General features: G+C 28.5%; 1 protein-coding gene across 1 annotated transcript in view; it reads left to right on the forward strand.

Moving 5' to 3' along the window:
• LOC142330421 (uncharacterized) overlaps nucleotides 1-20,127 on the forward strand; it is a 254,097-nt gene that overhangs the window by 80,373 nt on the left and 153,597 nt on the right. Inside the window, exon 2 of the mRNA XM_075375658.1 lies at nucleotides 9,015-9,135. The gene's annotated coding sequence lies outside the window, so the exon portion shown is untranslated. The remainder of the gene's footprint in view (nucleotides 1-9,014; nucleotides 9,136-20,127) is intronic.

The following is a 20,127-nucleotide window of genomic DNA, read 5'->3' on the forward strand; positions in this document are numbered from 1 at the left end:
AAAGGCCATTTGTTTATATTTGTAATCCTTTACGATGCTTAATCCTAGTTCGAAATCAAAATTAAAATTTGAGACAAAAAGTGTTCACAGACATACTTATGTATTGAATTCAATAAAAAACTGTTCGTTCGTTGAAAAAACAAAATAACCCGACTACTAATGTACACATCTACCTTGAATAATTATGAAAAACTAATAAAAGATAGTTAAACAAGTTTTTTTTCTTTCTTTACAGACAATTTTCCAGGATGTAGTAAACTAGTCAGAGATGTGAAATTTAATACCAATTTTATGTTGTTTTCGGGTGTCCAAAGTATATGTGTTAACAAAGTGTTGGAATGTGTTATTAAACTCACCGTCTCAATTAGCCTACACAGGCACTCGATTGCAACATAAAATGTAGAAGCAATATTAAATTTCACATCACTGACTAACTTACTACATCCTGAAAAAATGTCTATAAGAAAAGAAAGAAAAACTTATTTTACTATTTTTTGTCGGTTTGTCATAATTACTTTAGAAAGATGTGTAGAAGTTGGGATTTTTGTGTTTTAATAATTATTTTGTTAACTAGTTTGAAATACAATCAATAAAAACGCGAATAAAACTTTTTCTAGGTTGCTAGTTGATTAGTTAAATAGAACCTATGCTTTTATATATATATATATATATATATATATATATATATATATATATATATACCGAGTAATTCAAGAAGAATGTAACAAACTTTCAGAACATTTTCATACACTGAAGAAAAGTGAACAAGAAAGTTGTTGTAAATGTAGGTTTGAGAATGCTTCGTTAGCAAGTTTGGCTGACGAAAAATTTCGTCCTGATTTCTGCGCCTTCGATAAAATTTAGTCAAATTGAAATTCTTGGGACCCAAAGTAAGTGGAAATTTAGTCAAATTGAAATTCTTGGGACCCAAAGTAAGGGGAAATTTAGAACTGCATTTTTATTAGTTTTCGAGAAATCTTGGGTAAAAGACAAAAAAATTAGGGTCGAAAAAAGTTGCTTATGTTTGGCATAAAATAAATAATCTTGTTAAATAGGTAATAAACACGGAAACGTTTTCAACAAAACTTGTAGAGAATTTCATATTGAGTAAAATGGTATGAATAAAGCCCACAGAGAATAAACACAAACGTAAGAATTTCGAAGTTTATTAAAAACGAAACATATTAAAATGTAGCAGACTTTAATCAAGTATTAAACGAAATAAGACTTTCAATATTAAAAAATCTTTTGTCTTTTATCCAGATATTCAAAAAGTACTAAAAATACAGTTGTGGAACCTTTTTTTTAAGTTTTTCAGGTCAGATTTTTTATAAAACCCACTAAATTTATTCCTTAATTTTTGTCCCAAGAATTATAATCTGGCTTAATTTTACTGATGGTGTAGAAATCAGGGCGAAATTTTTCACCAGCCGACACTCGTAAACGTTGCTACAGATCTCGATTTCTCATTAAAAAACTTATTTTTACATATATATATATATATATATATATATATATGTCGGAGAGGCGAGGAGATTTGTCAGGGATTCAACGTTTTGTGTTTCACTCATTTTTATTATTACAAGTGGAGAATATATAAGATTATAATAAAGTTCAATTAATAAAAATGAGTAGATAACTCGTACAATGAAATAATTACAAATGATAATTATCACTTATCAATAACTCAGTAGTACACGAATTATAATATAAGATTAATTTGATTTAGAATTCAAATAATATTAAAACAACTTGCGATAGACCGAGGCTCAGGGAAATAACGAATTCCCGATCACCAGGACGTCTGTTCGGTCTGGGTTCCAAAGCAAGACTGCCCTTTTCTCAATATTCTCAAATAATATATCTACTGCATATTTCCTTTTCCTTATTAATTTTATGATACCCCTATCGTCCTGGGATCCCGACTACGTTGACAACCATGTGCCTACCTAGGCCTAAGCCTACCGCAATAAAACAATTTAAACCTTATTTTACAAAATATTACTAGTAATAGTACATTTCTTAAAACTACTAAAAATACAGATATTCTAAAGAGTATTCTCATCGTTTTGTCGGAAGATACTCCACTGTACTTTATTCTCCGACATATATATATATTTTTATTAATAAATCATATCTAAAACAACTGATACGCATAAATAAAAAAGCTGAATATAGCAGTTCAGCTATAATTTTGTAAAATTTTCATTTTAAATCCTAATTTCACTCGTTTAATAAACTACCTTTTCAAATTTAATGATTTTAAATTTAACTGTTACCGAGATGTAAAAATAAGTATACTTAACATATAATATGTAGACTTAGAACATCATAGAAGTTCAAAAATTCATGATTTAGGATTCATATTTTGATTGGTAGTTCTAATCACAACCGTAAAGTACAAAAATACATTTATTTTGTTAATCTTAAGTTTTGATAGTAATATTGCAAACAGAACGACAAGAGATTGCATAACTTAAAAATTTACAGGTTGTAAATTAAGTAGAATTATCATCTATCTATTCCTTTATTTTATTTTATCACGTTGAAAATAAGTATTAGGAAAACTAAAATAATGAGAATAAACCAATGAACGTTTGCATAAAAGGAAGAATTTAACTAGTAAAACAGCACAGGTAGTGATATAATTACTAATTAGACACTTTACTTATAACTTAGATACCATGTTGGAGTTTAGTTATTTAAAGGGAAAACGAAAGAAAAAAAAACAAAAATAATAATAACTAAAGAAGAATTTAACAGGAATAAACAGTAATTATGTGATTACGTGAAGTAAGTGTTGTAAAAGATTGTCTTGTGAAGTTTTAAAGTTTGGATGCAAACATTTATGTACGGATTTAAAACATAGACACTAAAAAAAACGGAAGAAGAAAAGTTAAGAGTTGTTTCAAATTTTGATAAGGAAAAAACTGCTGGAAAATATTAAATCATCAAAGTTAAAAATGAAGAAATAATGAGGAGCGTAAATGAAAATAAAGATTTAATTAAAAGGCAAGTCAAAAAAAGAAAGTTGGGATATAACTTGAGAGGAGAAGAATAAATTAAAAGTATAAGGAGGAAAGAAGAGATACCGGAAAAAATAAACATTGTAAGTGATCTAAAAGGAAATAGGATTGTATATAGGGTAATATTAGATTTAACGTTTTGGCCGGAAAAGAGGAGAATGGAAACGAAAATGGGGCAAGAGACCTATTTCTGAGAAGTTAGCTATATGATGATTTGTTAATTAGTTTTCAGAGGAAAATTATGGGTAGTAAAAATCCCGTTTCATTTCAGTGTAGTTTAAGTTGATAGTGTGTTACCATTGGAAAACTTTTGGTATTTATAATTTTCTACTGTTTAGAATATTTTGAATCGATTACCACTTTATTAAGTACGAGTAGTAATTTTGTATTAGTTGGACTTTAGATATTTAATATATCTATTAAAGATTACTTAACAGATAAAAGTATTTTATTTACAGTAAGTGTTCCTTGTACACAAAGTAATATCTGGCAAACACAAACAGAATTAACTTTTAATAATATCTTTAATATTTAAAATAATTGATATATATATATATATATATATATATATATATATATATATATATATATATATATATATTATTTTTATTTTCATTTCATATTCTCTTTTTTATTTATTAAAAAAAAAAAGAAATGGCAAACTGTTCGTAACTTTTTCGACTTTGCTTTTGACAGATTTTTATTTCAGTATATCATAGGGTTTGTAATTATGCAAAGTATATATATATATTTTTTTTGCATAATTACTATATATATAGTTCAAAAATGTCCACTAAAAAAAAAAATTAGGTCCAATTTGACCCCCTTGATAAATTATGTTTTTAACTTAAAACTTATGACATATTAAAAGTATAAATCTAATTTTTGGTAATAAAACTGTGTTTTAGTTGACCTCCTTTCTAGAAAGCTACCTCGTATAAAAGTTTTAATAACAACCTCAACTTGAAAAATTGATAAAATAAATTTATAAAAAAATTAATTATTTTCGCTCTCATGGAACCCCATTTAAAAACAAAGGTTTTCATGTCGTCTACAAGAATATTAGATACAGTTAGATTTTCAATCTTAAAATTTAAAAGAAATTGAAATTTTAAACACAGGGCCCCCATTCAGTCGTTTTGTTTTTTGTGGCTAAAACGTTTTTTATTGGAGTAAATTATTTATTTAAATAACTCTGCTCGATTTGATGCAATCTTATGCATCAAAGCTAAAAAAATTATAGTTTACTATAAATAAATAAAAAATCAATTTAGTGATGTCCCTTATTGTTTGTGGCGGAAAATCAGGCCAAAGCTGGGATATATATATACTAGCCGGTCAGGGCGATCGATGCGAACCCTTTCCGTCTTCCCCGCAGTGTTCGTTATCTTCATGGTTTTGAGAATAATATCGATAAATAACAATTAAAGCCTGAAAACTTTTCTTTCCTTCAACGTTTCCTTCGTTCCTAACATAAAACCCGTGCTGTAGATGAATATATTCCTTTTGGTTACCCTTTCCATTACCCTAGAATACAATATACCTTGGGAAGGGGTCAAGGTAGAAGTTGAAAATTGAATATGTTATAAAACATATAGTCTTTTATTTTTAAGTCGAAAAACGAAATCAAAAGAATTAAAAATTACGTCGAAATATAAATTAAAAACCGTATAAAATAAATAAAACGGTAAGACGTCGTCCAAGAGGAAAAAATCACAAGTTCATCCCCAAGAGCGCTAGGATCTCGATATAAAATCTTCCATGGGATAGCACGAGTGAAAATTTGAAAGCAATCGGTTGGTTGTTTCTCACGTGTTAATGTTGCAAATGGACAGAACTGCCACAAACTTTTGCATTTGTACATTAGATATATAATCGTATATGTAAAACTGATAACCATTTATTTTATAATTGATAATCTGATTATAACAAATTAAAAACACAGTTAATTTGTTTATAATTGTTTTTTGTATGTATATAGATTTTATAAAACCAGATATATAAACCAAATATTTTTTCCAAATTTTAACATTTTTATAAACGGTTTTTTCGAGAAATTATGTGAAAACTGTTTAGAAACAACGTCAAATATCCTCTAACTGTAAATTCAAATGTAAAATTTTGGAATTTTAATCAACTTAATGATGAGTAGTAGTACGTTCATCGTACTAAAACTCAATTTTTTACGACCATTTTATAAAAACTGCTCTTCCCCATTTTTAAAATGTTATCCATAATTTAATGTCATTAATGTGCTTCATAAATACTCGTAGATATTTTTTGAGCTATTTCCGAACAATTTATGTTGAGCCAATTCAGAATTATTAATCGGAATATAGGTTATCAGAGTACGTAAGTATATAAATCTTTTGGAAATTTATATAATTTTTTTTGGACTAGGAGGTTTACAAAAATCTACATTTGAAAAAATTTCGATACTCAATATTGTTGACCGATATATATAATTTCCCTTTATAGCTCTGTTGTTGTAGCAGCAATACAGCTATATCCAGGAACGTAAAAAGAAGTATGCAAAATGACTTTTTAAATAAATTAGAAATTTTTTTACAAAAGTTTAATTAAAATCTAAAATTATTTGGGTATTTTCATTATTAAAAGATTTCAGCAAAAGATTCTGAGAAAATGGTATACATATGTAAAAAACGCAATAATAAGTAAAACAGTACACATTAACTAACACAATAAAATTACTTACGAAACACGAGTATTTATAACAGCGTTTATTACTTTATATAGGTATAACCTAATAAGCTTTTATAGGTCACTGAGTAATTTATATACAGTACGTATATATACATATGTACACTTATAATCTGTTGGTGGTATTAGATCTTGATGGGTAATTACTATCTTGATGGACATTTCAACTAGTTCATTTACTGTTTTATAAGCTAGATTTAGGTTTTCAAATGGGATTACCGAAAATGACAACAATTTGTATTCTTTTTGTTACTTTTATTGTACAACATTGTTGCAAATAGTCGTATTTTAGTGTTATGTAAGTATTATTTATTTATTATTTAATACTTTTTATATTACTTATCTTTTTCCTTTTTAGCCGCTATGGTCTACGTTACTCGTAATTTTTTTTTTACCTGAGCAGGGGAAACCTTTTATAGGAACCATGTGGTTTCAAACCCTTGTAGTAACTCTTATAGACTCTCCCTTGCGGGCCTATCACCTAAAACTCTCCTCCCTCTACAACATGAGATGCCGGGCCCACCTTACGGTATTATCACAGCACTCTATGTATCTTGTCCATCCGCGTCACGATTACTGTCCCCCACGCCTCGAACTTGTCGGGATCCTGTGTATTTCTTTTCTTTTCTTTTTAATTTCGATATCTTAAAGCCGGGAACTTATCCCAAGGGAGAGATAGTTATATTCACTCCTGTATATCTTTCGCCTACTTGGTTCGGTTGATCTTGATCAGCATCGTGGACACCGCATGGCACGATCGTTCGGTCTGATGTTTTAGTCCCACTGATGTTTTCTGGTATAAACACACCGAAATTTCTTCTGCATGCTTTCGTATGCTGCAGGAACCGATCGCACACGAACAGCGTGTGTTCCGCTGTGTCTTCCTCCTCGCAGCAATCGCAATTCGCGGAGGATCTCAGCGTCCGCGCGCATAAGTATGTCTTGAAACACCCCTGACCGGTAAGAAACTGGATCAACTCGTACCCTAGTACCCCGTGTTTTCAGTACAGCCATCTCTGGAGGTCCGAGATCAGCCTGTCCGTCCATCTGCCTTTCGTCGACTGATCTCATCTCTCCTGCCACCCGCGGACAAGCGATGGCTCCACGTCCGCCTTTTCCGCTCCCCAGTACATCTCCTCCCTCTTCCGTACGAGGAGATCCAGGGGTGTAAGTCCAGCCGCTACGCCGGCGGCATCGCCTGAAATGGTCCTGTCCTCGCAGCATACCCGAAGGGAGACAGCTTCCTGTTAAGAATTGCACGGACTCTCCTCCTCTGCACCGCGATGAACCAGACTGGCGTTCCATACAGTACTTTCGAGAGCACCTGAAACAAGACCCTCCGCTTCGATGTGCGAGGATCCCCGATGTTGGCCATTAACCGACCGACCGCGGCAGCCCTATTTTTCGGCTTTGAATCAGGGGTACTTCTCGGACCCATCTTGTATGTTCTGTTTACGGTCGATTTGCCAGTAACGCAGATACCACAGTTGCAACGTTTGCTGACGATACTGCAATTCTTGCTGTCCGCGAAAAGCCAACTAATGCATCTCATTATAACTTCTTCTGCTGCCTCTGGAACGTGACACTATTCACACCCCGAGGTATTTCACTACAGGGGTAGGGTGGACTACTGTGGTACCGACACTGAATGAAATCGGGATCAGCTTACGCCTACCCGAGACTATGACCGATGGGTTTTCTCCGGCGAAAGCTGAAGCCCGATCTCCTGCAGGCGCGATACATTAATATTTATCGCCTCGTCCCCATTGTAAACGTTATGTAAGTTACTCGTATTTGCTTAACTAATTAATTATAGTAATACTTTAGTAATGTACTTACTTTTACTTTACTAAATTTAATTTTTCAGTTTTTTCTTTCACATCTTCATCATTTCCCGGTGTTTTTTTACCCTTTTTTCTGTCCAGAAAAAAGGAAAAAAATTTCTTCCGTTTTTTTTGTTTTTCTGGAAAATTGTGATGTTTTGCAATTTCTTTCTCGGTGATAAAATTTCTTTCATGTGTTCTTGTGTTATTTTCAGTTCTTCTATGTCTCTTTCAGTTTCTCAGATAAATGTTTTATTGGTTTTTAGATTTTTGAAGTATATAATTAACCTGTTAGGTTACATTTTTTGTATACGATCGTAGAAAGCTGTTCTTCTTTTTTTTTGATTATATTCTATATTTTCTTTAAGTTACGTACAGTTCATTATTGGGTCTTCTTGTATATTCTCGTCTTTTATAAACTCTAGGACCTTTCTGAATATTCTTCGATTATTCTGTTTGTAATTTATAGATTAAAAGTTTCTTGTTAAATGTCAGACATTCATCTGCATTCAGAGCTTCCGGACGAGCGACTGTAGCGTAGTATTCTTATTTTAGCGTTCATTGACATTGATTTTTACTGTAGGTATTCTTAGTTAATTGATAAATTAGTTCCATTTTAAATTACTTTTTCTAGCATGGAACCGTTGGTAATATATAATTATTATATGTAATATAAACTGTTTACCAATATATTATTCGTTCCCTCAAGCGCTTTCGGCTATTCTGCTATTTTCAGGAGGGATTTATGATTGAAATATATAAAAGTATAGAACTCACGTATTTGAATTATATACATAACAACTGATTGTCGTTTTGTAAAAGTTCGTCTTAAGTCAAAGTAACCACGTCCGTATTGTAATAGTATCACAACTGTTATCTATAATTATAATACTATTTCAATACCGACGTAGTTACTTTGACTTAAGACTAATTTTTATAAAATGACGATCAATTGTTATGCATATAATTTAAACATGCAAGTTCCATTTTATTGATTCTTGATGTGATTGCTTCCTTTTCAGAGTCGCTGAATTCAATTATCTCTAGATATATGATATTCTTGGTTTAGTTAATTTTTATTTGCTGATGTTAGTTTTTTTGGGGCTGATTTGATATTCGACTAGAATTCTGTTTTCTCAAAGATTTAGAGTCCTGTCTTTTCTATTAGTTCTTTTAGTAAGGTTAATTACTTCGATGTTACTTCTATTGAATCTGATATGTTAACCAGATTATCTGCGAACACTAAATGTTTTTTTTTTTTTTTTTTTTTTAATGTAATACTTCTTTATTATTCTTTCTTTTATAATAAAATAATATTTCTTCAGTATCTACTGATGATGATAGTGTAATTATGAAATGGATATCTAGTTCTAGATTTTTTTGTAAAAACAATTTGATTATTTTCTTATTTTTTTAATTTATCTAATTATTAATTTTGTTGCAGAGTGTTAACGGGTCTTTCTCTTTCGTTCGTTTGAAAGGGGAGTTAGGACTATACACTTCAAAAAATTACCTGGCTGCAGAGGACCGCTCAGGATCCTCACAGGCGGTCTAAAAGTCTCAAGGTATAATATAAATTTTACATTTTTTATTAATGTAATTTTAATTAATTGTTAATACTGAATTAACTATTAAGTAATAAATTATCGATTAATTTTTAATTTACGGTCGACATATTTTTTATGTTCGTAATTAGTTTTCAAACGTGTAATGGATTATAACCAATAAATATTATCTGATTCTAGATAGTTTATTATAATTTATTGAATTTTTTATTCAGATTTCTCATTTAATCGGGTAATAGTACACAAATAAAAGATTTAAATGATGAGTAAATTATTATCTGAAGGTCATCCACTTATCACCGACTGATTCAAATATATTTATTCGTAAGAAGGCGTAGATTGTTAGATCCTATGAAAATGTTTCTTTAAGGAAGTGCGGAATAAATATATATTAAAAAATTTATCTTTTTACAGATTTATAGCGGAAGATTTAATAAAATAGTTTAAAAAATTTTATATTTATTTATTGTAAAATTTAATACGTAAAACTAAAATTAACTTAGCAAAAACAATTTTTTTTTGTTATTGTATTTGTCCGTATTCCCGTCTGTACTAACATCTCAAAGACAGAAGTATAAAAACAATTTACCACCAAGATTACAGAATTCAATGATGTTCCTTACCGTATGCTTATTAGTTTTTTAATAATGTTTTCGAGGTTTTCCTTCATCATCAGTTAAGCTTTTTTTTTAAATCGCACATTAAATTCAAACATAAAATAACAACATATAAAAATATGTTGTCAAAATATTCAAAAAATATAAAATTAAAAGATTAAACATTTTTTATTATGTGGCTAACTATACATACAGTACTGTACTCAAACGTTACATTTACTCTTGGTGGTAAAAGCTTTTTATACTTTTGTCTTTGACCACTAAAATTATATAATTAAACATTTTTTTTTTGAAAGAACGTTACACCAATTAACTTTCCGTAATCCTTTTTTCATACAGAATTTCAAAATCACTTGTTCTTTTTTATGAGAAAACGATTGTTTCGGAATGCTGAGTAATGTTTATTCTTTTAATATTTTTTAACATACAATTCAAAGAAAAATAATTATAAATACATTACCTTCTGTAAGTATTAAAATAAAAATTTATATCGAAAAACTATAATCGGATACCATATTAAAAAAAAAACTACGGCTAAATCATTTACTCTGAATTTCAATTTCACTATTAAATTTCTATTTCAATTTCACTATTAAAATGAAAGCGACTTAAAAAAAAGTGTAAATATAAAAAAATTAATAAATTTCCAAAATGTTTGATTTCGAATTTACATTAAAACGTAATAAACTATTACCAACAAATATCCGTTAATTTGTTTTTCAATTTAAAAAAAAGAAATTTTAAAAGTAGGCTATACTATATTATGTTTTGTGGGTTTTTCCTTTCAGTCAAAAATTCTGTTTTAAATTAATTTTGTTTTAAATCCGTTAATAAAAAATAAATAAAAAATTGAGAAACGTTTGTTTTGATAAATATAAGAAAAGGGCCTTGAAGGAAATGATGTAAGAAGACGTCACGTAAAATAAGATTCTCTGGCATTTGTTTTACGTATATTTACCTATGTAACGGAGCAGTCGCCTTTTTATCTTGTATTCAGAAAATATTTTGCTGATTGATCAGCATTAGTGTTTTTCATCCCGATATCAAATCCATTTTACATTATAAAAATTGAACGAGAGATATTATTAGACAAGAGCCTATAAATTATCATTATAAATGTTATGTTTTTTTTTTCATTACTGCTTGAAAATACTTTAATTATTACTAAAAGCAACAATTATCTCATAAGTATGTTGTAAAGAAAGTATGGTAGGTAATAATAAATGATTATTTTATAATAAGAGTTACATAAGAATATATGTATAGGTTTCAGTTTAAAAATAAATAATTTATTTTAAAAAAATTTCCTACTTTTATATTTTATATAATGCTTTCGGTTATATTTTCTTACGTATTTTTAGAACCCACTTTAGTTATTCTCTCTAGAAAATAGAAATATAATCATCAAAATTGATCCTGTATTTGGTGATAATTACATATGAATAAAAAAAATAAAACATTGGAGTTAAACTGAAAACCTTCTCTTTTTTAATGAAATTGGTTAAAAATTAATATTTTATGACATTATAGAAGAAAACGTATGATTTATATCTAGAGTATCGTAGGGATAAAAAAAAATATTTCAAGTATTACATTTTTTTAAGTAAATTTACACGCAAAATAAAGTTTATCCAGTTATGCATCATATCATTTTCAATCCTGTAGCATTTAATAAAAATAAATTCATTTTTTTTTTTACAAGTCTGCATACAAAAGTACACTTTTCTAATACCCCCAAAGGGACTTAACAAATTTTTAATTTTTTCATTTGGGATTGCTAGAAAACTGATTTTTTTACAGATGTGGTCATAAATTAAAAAAAATCATACAGTGCAGTAAAAAAAAATACTGTAATTACAATAATAATGATAAAACAAAATTTCTAACTATTAGGGAATCATGCTATTACACAACGAGAAATATGTTTAAAGAAACAGAATATTTCGAATATACTGCAAAATGAACAATGAATTACAATAACGTGGTACAAAGAGAGACTTTTTCAGAAATAAAATACTTCGTTTGCTTTAAAATTTGATCTGATCTAATGACTCATTTTGATATATCTATGAATATAATGATATTATAGTACCAGATATCTGTTGGGTACCGAATTTTAAATACATTATAAGTGTTATAATACACTTCATTTGGGATAAAAACCATTTTCATCTGCAGTAAAAAAAAATACTGTAATTACAATAATAATGATAAAACAAAATTTCTAACTATTAGGGAATCATGCTATTACACAACGAGAAATATGTTTAAAGAAACAGAATATTTCGAATATACTGCAAAATGAACAATGAATTACAATAACGTGGTACAAAGAGAGACTTTTTCAGAAATAAAATACTTCGTTTGCTTTAAAATTTGATCTGATCTAATGACTCATTTTGATATATCTATGAATATAATGATATTATAGTACCAGATATCTGTTGGGTACCGAATTTTAAATACATTATAAGTGTTATAATACACTTCATTTGGGATAAAAACCATTTTCATCTGCACTGATTCAATCAGAATACATTTTGCTGGGATAGATTCGTTACTTTTATACCGATTTGAATACTAGATCGTGGATACCGGTGTTCTTTGGTGGTTGGGTTTCAATTAACCACACACCTCAGGAATGGTCGACCTGAGTCTGTACAAGAATACATTTACATTCATATATATCATCCTTATTCATCCTCTGAAACCTTACGGTGGTTCCAGAGGCTAAACAGAAAAAGAAAATAAAGGATAGATTCGTAAAAAAAAATTTAGCCAGAAAATTATTTTTTAATTTAAAAATTTTTAACGGTGTTCAAACATCTATTAATAATTAAGTTTTTTTATGATTCACTTAAATATGACATATTTTTAATAGAAAGTAACACACGTTTACTTTTTTAAAGCATTTAAAATATATAAAACATCTTGTTAAAGAAAAATTTGTTGATATCGAAAGTTTTATTGAAGAGAAGCTGAGAGGATTCTAAATCTTTTGATAAAGAACTGACGGAGAAATTAGCACCATTCACATAATTTAATTAATAAATAAAATATTACTTCCGAGTTTAATTTATTCGTTGTGGAATAATTTACTAAAATAAATAAATTTGCGCATTAATTACAATTTTATTTCAAAACTGTAAAATATATATATATATACTGTATATGTATAAACTGGCGTTCAAGCGCTTTCGGAATTAATTTCCATCCTCAGGGACTCACATTTTTCGTCATATTTGTAACAGTAGTTAAAAATTCAAATGTTAATTGTATGAAAGTTTTGATATTTGCGTAATTATAACAGTTGGTCGTCGTATATTTTAAAATAATGTCAACGTAAATGTCCTGTAAATGTGGTGGTCTCAACTGATAACAATTGAGATTAATTCTAAACTATAATATAATTTTAAAATACGGCGACCAACTGTTATAATAACGCAAACATCACAAACTTTCGTATAATTAACGTGTGAAGTTTTAATCATTGTTCCAAATATGACGAATAATGTGAGTTCCTGAGGATGTAAATTAATTCCGAAAGCGCTTGAACGCGTCAAATTCATTAATTGGTAAGCGGTTTTTTATATATTAACTATATACTTCCACCAACTGGAAATGATTAACAAAATTTTATATATACAAACATAAAATTTCCCGCGAAGAAGTGTACGCTTTTGATTTAGTATCACTCACCCATTCCTCAACTGATTCTATTGAACAGACCTTTTAACAAAGGTTTTAAAAATGTTTTGTGATATTTTCAATTTTCTAGAATTTATAAAAAAAAAACGATTTTCAAATAAAAGCATCAATTTTAGATAAACTAAATTTTTATTCATTACAAAATAGCTGGTAAAATTGATTAAAAACAGATGATCGATGTATTGTTAAATATCTGTTAAAATTAATTAAAACAAGTTAATAACTAACTAGTCGTAACCATCAATAAATTATCTAATTGTTTTTAATTATTCCAGTTCTGTTATCATCTGTTTTAATCATTTTGACCAGTTTGTAATGAATAAAAAATATGGTTTATCTGCAATTGATGTTTTTATTTGAAAACCGCCATTTTGTTTATATAAATACTAGAAGGTTAAAATTTTCACAGAATATTTTCAGTATCTTCGTTAAAAGGACTGTAAAGTTTCAATAGAATCTGTGCAGGAATGGGCGAGTGATACTAAATCAAAAGCGTATACCTCATCATGGGACACTGTATATATATATATATATATATATATATATATATCAAACAGCTTGTTTTTATACAGCTGTTCTAAGTATTTTTTTTATTTTTATACAGGTGTTTAATATTAGCTTTGCTATTGAATAATTTTTTTTTTAATGTAACTTTTCTTTGTTTCTTATTGTATTTAACAAATTACGTATTGCTTAACATTTGTATTTTACGATACACAGGATATTAAATATAATTAAAATAAAATTTTATTTTTATTATTAGTATTGTTATTAAAATTAAATGTTTATTTAAGTTATTCAATTGAGTACACAGTTAAAAATTTGCACCTGCTTTAATCAATTTACACCTGGTCTTTATGGCGTAAAAAAATATAAATATATATATACTTATCACTAATAATGTACTTCATACAATATTCAGGTTGAATGAATTAACCATCATCTTTTTTAAAATATTTAATACATTCGTTCAGTAGATTTATAAACTGTTGAATGTGTTTCAGAAACAGGAAGGTTCTGTGTTTTCATTGCATTCCAATCATAGATATATATGTATACGATTGTGTTAGTTGTATCCAATACAGATAATAGCAGTAGCATTTTTGCGATTGTATTTCTTTCATTATTACACCTGTATGTAATAAATTTGATTGTTTTATATATATCAGTACTGTATAAATACAGAATAATGGATTTTTTTTTCATATTGACGTTGCATTTACAATATTTAAGATCTATTAATGTACGTTAATTATTATTTTTTCTATTATCACCGATGTCTATTTAGAAGTTATTAGTACAAGGTATTATAATACCGGGCGGTGAAAGTTTCGTTGAATGCGCTGTTGCGTCGCGCCGAATGATTAGTTGTTACGGGCTGGTAAACTGTACTCGGCTGCTGTATGCTGCATTCCTCTTGTACTATTGGCGTGTGTCTTGTGTTTAATTCCAGATGCGCCTTGAGCGATTTTATATTATAATTTTTTAAGATTATTCGAATTATAATATTGTAATATTTTTTATTTAGTTTTATTGTTTATTTATTTGATATTTTTTATATATTTCCTTATTCCGTTTTATATAAGTTGTAATTTCACATCTTCATATAACCTCGTTATATGCATTATATTCCGTTTCTTTGTCTTTTGGTAGTTTAATAAAATAATTTCTGCTTTGGAATTTAAAAATATACTTGTGTATTAATACAATAATATAAGTTATAAAACAGTAATAAATAGAACATCTATATATTAGAATAAATAATATTATCGATTAAAAAATTCCTTTCGGCACGCCAGAAAGTGGAGGTAGATTTCACCGGGGCAAAATAGGGATAGGCGAACTCGAATTGTACGAGTTCGTATCGAACATTACTTTCCATGTTTTACGGACGCTACGTTTTTTCATTAGACTACAAGCTATCGCTAAATTTATCAAGACTTCCTTATGATTTATCCTGAACTGATTGACAACACACCTGTTTGCGGATTAGTGGGAGATTTTAGGTTTTTAAAATGTACGCAGTACTAAGTTACGGCAGTTTAAATGCGTTCACTTCAAATTTACTTAATACGACAATGGTTTCATAAAAACAAGTTTCACATTTTTAGCATCTGGGAAGCCTCTTCTTACAATTCCAACAATATTTTGATTTTCCCTTGCCGTAAGGATTGGTCATATCAAAAATCATTTCAGACAGAACCTTTATGGTAATATTTAGAGGACTAACGACCACTTTAAACGGATTCGATCGTATTTCTATTAAGGGAGCTATGATTTCTTTGTTCTTGAAACCCAATTTTTCCACCCCTTGGCCCTTATCCAAAGAATAGTAGGAACATTAAACGAATTCGATATTTTACTTAATAAGAAAGTTACAGCGATATTTGGTTTTTAATGTTTTTTTTTGTCTTCTCTTGCTTGCCGTAAGGGTTGGCCATATCAAAAAATTGTTTCAGACAAAAGTTTTAGGTAATGTTTAAAAAAATAACGACCACTTTAAACCGATTCCATAATATGGCCATTAAGGAAGGTGTGATGTTTTTTGTCTTCAAAACCCCATTTTACTGTGACCCCATTTTACTGGAGTAGCTGAAATCTGAGCGAAATCGTAGCTCAAACTATCCGTAACACGTAAACCTAGCATTTTAGGACATACGTTTATACACGTACAAGGGACGATCAGAAAGTAAGTGACACTCCCTCTATGAAAAATACATATATTTATAAGACAATTTTCTTTTTATTGAACAAAAAATACAAATTTTTATCTATTTTTCGACATAATCACCACGTTTTTCTAAACTCTTTTCATAGTCTGTAACAAGTTTTTCAATAACACTCTCATAAAAATTTCGTACAATTTCTTTCAACCATTTAAGAACCGCTCTCTTAAGTTCATCATCATTAGTGAAACGCTCCCCTATCAAGTCTCGCTTGACAGGACCAAACTGGTGGTAATCGCAGAGTACTAGGTCAGGGCTTTAAGGCGGATTAGACGTCACTTACTACTTGAATTTTTGCAGTAACTCCTTTGTCATATGTGGTTGAATGAGGAGTACCGTGGTCGTGAAGAAAAACGACCCCATCGTTCAATCTTCCGAGTCTTCGATCTTTAATGGCTTTACACAAATTTTTTAAAGTCTCACACTAAGTTTTGGCATAGATTTTTGCTTCTCAGGGCATAAATTCACTGTAAACAACTACCTCAGAATCAAAAAGACTGTCAGCATAACTTTTCGAACATGTGGAGATGTTTTCACTTTTTTTGAAATTTAATATCTCCATTCATGTGATGCTCTTCTCAGGAGTGTAATGAAGCATCCAGATCTCATCCTCTGTGATCATTTGTTTCAAAAACTGTGGACCAGTCCTGGAATAACGTCGAAGAAAAGAAAGAGCAGACACAAAACGTTGATGTTTGCGGTTGTCGGTCAACAGATGTGACATCCATCGTGCACACATCTTACGGTAATCAAGCAAATCGTGAATAATCGCAAACACATTACCATAACTGATGTTAAGTTCACTTGCAATCTCTATTTTTCAGCCGGTTACTCAAGATCATTTCATTCACGTGTTCCGCGTTATCCTCGTGTTTTCAGTTGAAGGACGCCCAGTACGTTTCACTCACATTTGTTCTTCCGTTTCTAAACGTTTGGCACCATTTTACGATCATCAGGCGTGACATTCCATTCTCATCGTATATCTCAACAATTTGGCGATGAATTTCACAACTATTGAAATTTTTTGCCCATAAAAATTGGACTCTGAACGCACTTCTATACTGGACGAAACCTCTAGAGGACACGCCATATTGACAACGATACTATACACGTATTGAATATCGTACAGAATTGCTGCTGGGGGAGCGTGAAGACAACAACGCGCCAGTGCATCCACCACAAGACATTAATATATCCCTTTCAGTTCAAGAACACGGCAAGGGTTTAACTTAGTTTTTGATCCACTTCTCGTATATAAACTTTTTCCATTATTTTCACGATAAGAATAAGTTATGAAAGTCCCGGGACTTTCATAAATTCTGTGATACATTCTGTGTATTCTGTTCTTTGAATGTATATATATATATATATGTATGTATGTATTTTTTTATTTATTACTTAAAGGGCTATAAAAATTAATAACTTTGGCATCTACACTCTGGATCCAAATAAGAAGCAATTATCTTTCATTTGTTTCATAAAAGTTATACTTTACTTTTTCAATATTTTAAACAGTTCTCTTTTAAATTAATTTGATTTCGTAAGGGATCACTTTTTAGGAAAAATTTATAATTATATTTTTCCTTAAATATACAATAGTTTGACAACCTTTTTTTTCTAATTAGTAGTTTAAGTGAAAACGTTTTTAAGGAAAGATCTTGAAATCGTTCTAAAAATCAGTTTTCAAAATACAGGTTTCGTTTTTCAGTGCTCGAAATATATAGTAACTCCGTTGTCAGCTTTTTTATTTATTATTACAGCTTAATTCAAGTAACTCGTGGGTTCAGTTAAAATGTTTTAAACGAATAGAATATGTTAGAATGAAGATACAACCTAATTTCTTAGTATCCTATTTAAAAAAAAACAAAAAACAATGCGTGTTTTATCTTTATGTAATTACATTTTAAATTATTAAAATATCTAAATCAGAAGATTTATCTTTTTATAATGTAGATGATAAATTAATGACAATTTTACGACACGTACATTTATATTCACTTCCACTTTTATCTAATCCGGGTTTGATATGTCCTTTATTTTAAGATTATTTTAAAGGACAGTGACAAATTGACCTCCACTTATCATTTTAAATTTAACAAACATAATTATATGGTTGTTACATCGGTAACTAAAAATATTTTAATATATATATATTTTTTTTACCTTCGTAAGATAATAATACTATTATCCAAGCAGTTTACCTCTTAATATCTGTACGTTTTAAACCGTATCATTTCGTATACTTTGGTAAGTGAATGAAATTAAATTATTATATTTAGGTTTAGATTTATGGCGCAATTTAAGTGTTTTTTGTTTTTTTTTTTGTTTTTTTTTATAAAAATAATTATATTCGTGACTTACGAAAAATTTTGAGGTATTATTGATTATAAGAGTATTGGCATGATAGAACTGAAGTTCCAAAACGAAAAAAAATTGTAATTTAGGATTAAGCTAATTCTCTATTGTTGTATTATATATTAATCAGTCTAAACAATATAAAAGTTTCTAATTTTACATGATAGTTAATTTATTATTTTTTTTCAGAATTTCACAGCAGAATTTCTCAAAAGCAGTTGTTTTTTTTTATTATTTAATAAAATGACAACTTATTGTTATGAAGTAATGTTGTCCTGAAAAATAAATTATATTGTTACTAAATGGTAATTCATGTTAGGTATAATAGAATTTTTGGTCTTACTCTATTGGAGATAAATTTTATTATACAAATATTTAACATTGATTTTATTTAAAAATTTGATATAGGCTGAATTTCTATAAAAAGAACATCATTCCACGAAAATGAAAGAATAATATGTATATATTTTTTCTACGGAATTAATCTTTATTGTTTATTACTACATATCTTATTACTTAATTTAAATTGAAAACAGTCTGTATTTTCGAAATATTAGAAGAAAAAAACAGCTAATTTTCTATATAACCAACGTAAAAGAAAAAATAGAAATGAGTTTTTTGAAATTCAACTGTACGAATAATTTCGTAAATAAGATTATGCCACAAATATAAAATGTTGTCACGAAATGTTTTGCAAAAGGTTAAAATTTAATTCTGATTTTTTGGTACATATTTATTATACTTATGAATTTCAATTGATCTAAAATATTTCTGATCTCTTGGTCTTTAACATATTTAAAGCGATTTTTACGATATCATTAATATCAAAATAGTTATTGTACTATATTTCATTCCAAGCCGTAGCATAATTTTAACGGTTTTGTTTTAAAGTCTTACTGTGACAATCGTTTAACCCCGATTATTCAACAGATATTATTGCCAACTACTTTAACCATGATAATTATTTCATAGTTAGCTTGCCAGTACTATACGATAAAATTATTTGCCAAGAAAAAAAGAAAAATTTTTATATCGACTTCAACATTTCTTGGTTTTTCGTTTGTATTGTTTTTTTTTTTGTTTTTGTCTTTTCCCGTGATTATTGTTGAATCAACCATTAGAAATCTGTAAATTTCTTATATTCTATCGCTTTTGATGGCTATTTTATTAATTATTATTGTAAAAAAGAAAAACATCGTTTATATTTAGAGAAAAAATCAAATAAGTTTTAAAAATTACTTTAAAAATCAAATAATATAAAATGTTACTACTGGATTAAAAAAAAAGTCAATAAGATAATTCCATTTTAAGGAGATTTACGTAAAATAATTACTTATAAGTTATAATACTAGTGGCATTATATCTTTGCCGGTGAGTTTAAAGGTTAATAACTTCAGTTGATAACAATTACAGGAAAACGGGATAGTTACCGTCGCTGTCATTTTAAATCAACATTAATTTTTTTTTTTAATCTATGCAACATCATTTCATTTTAATTAAATTTTTTCTAAAAACTGGAAAAATTATTAAAAAATATTCTTTTTTATGTAACAGTTATGTAAAATAGAAAAAAATCTTTCGTAGTT

This window comes from Lycorma delicatula, chromosome 9 (assembly GCF_047948215.1).
Source record: "Lycorma delicatula isolate Av1 chromosome 9, ASM4794821v1, whole genome shotgun sequence".
Taxonomy (NCBI): Eukaryota; Metazoa; Arthropoda; class Insecta; order Hemiptera; family Fulgoridae; genus Lycorma; species Lycorma delicatula.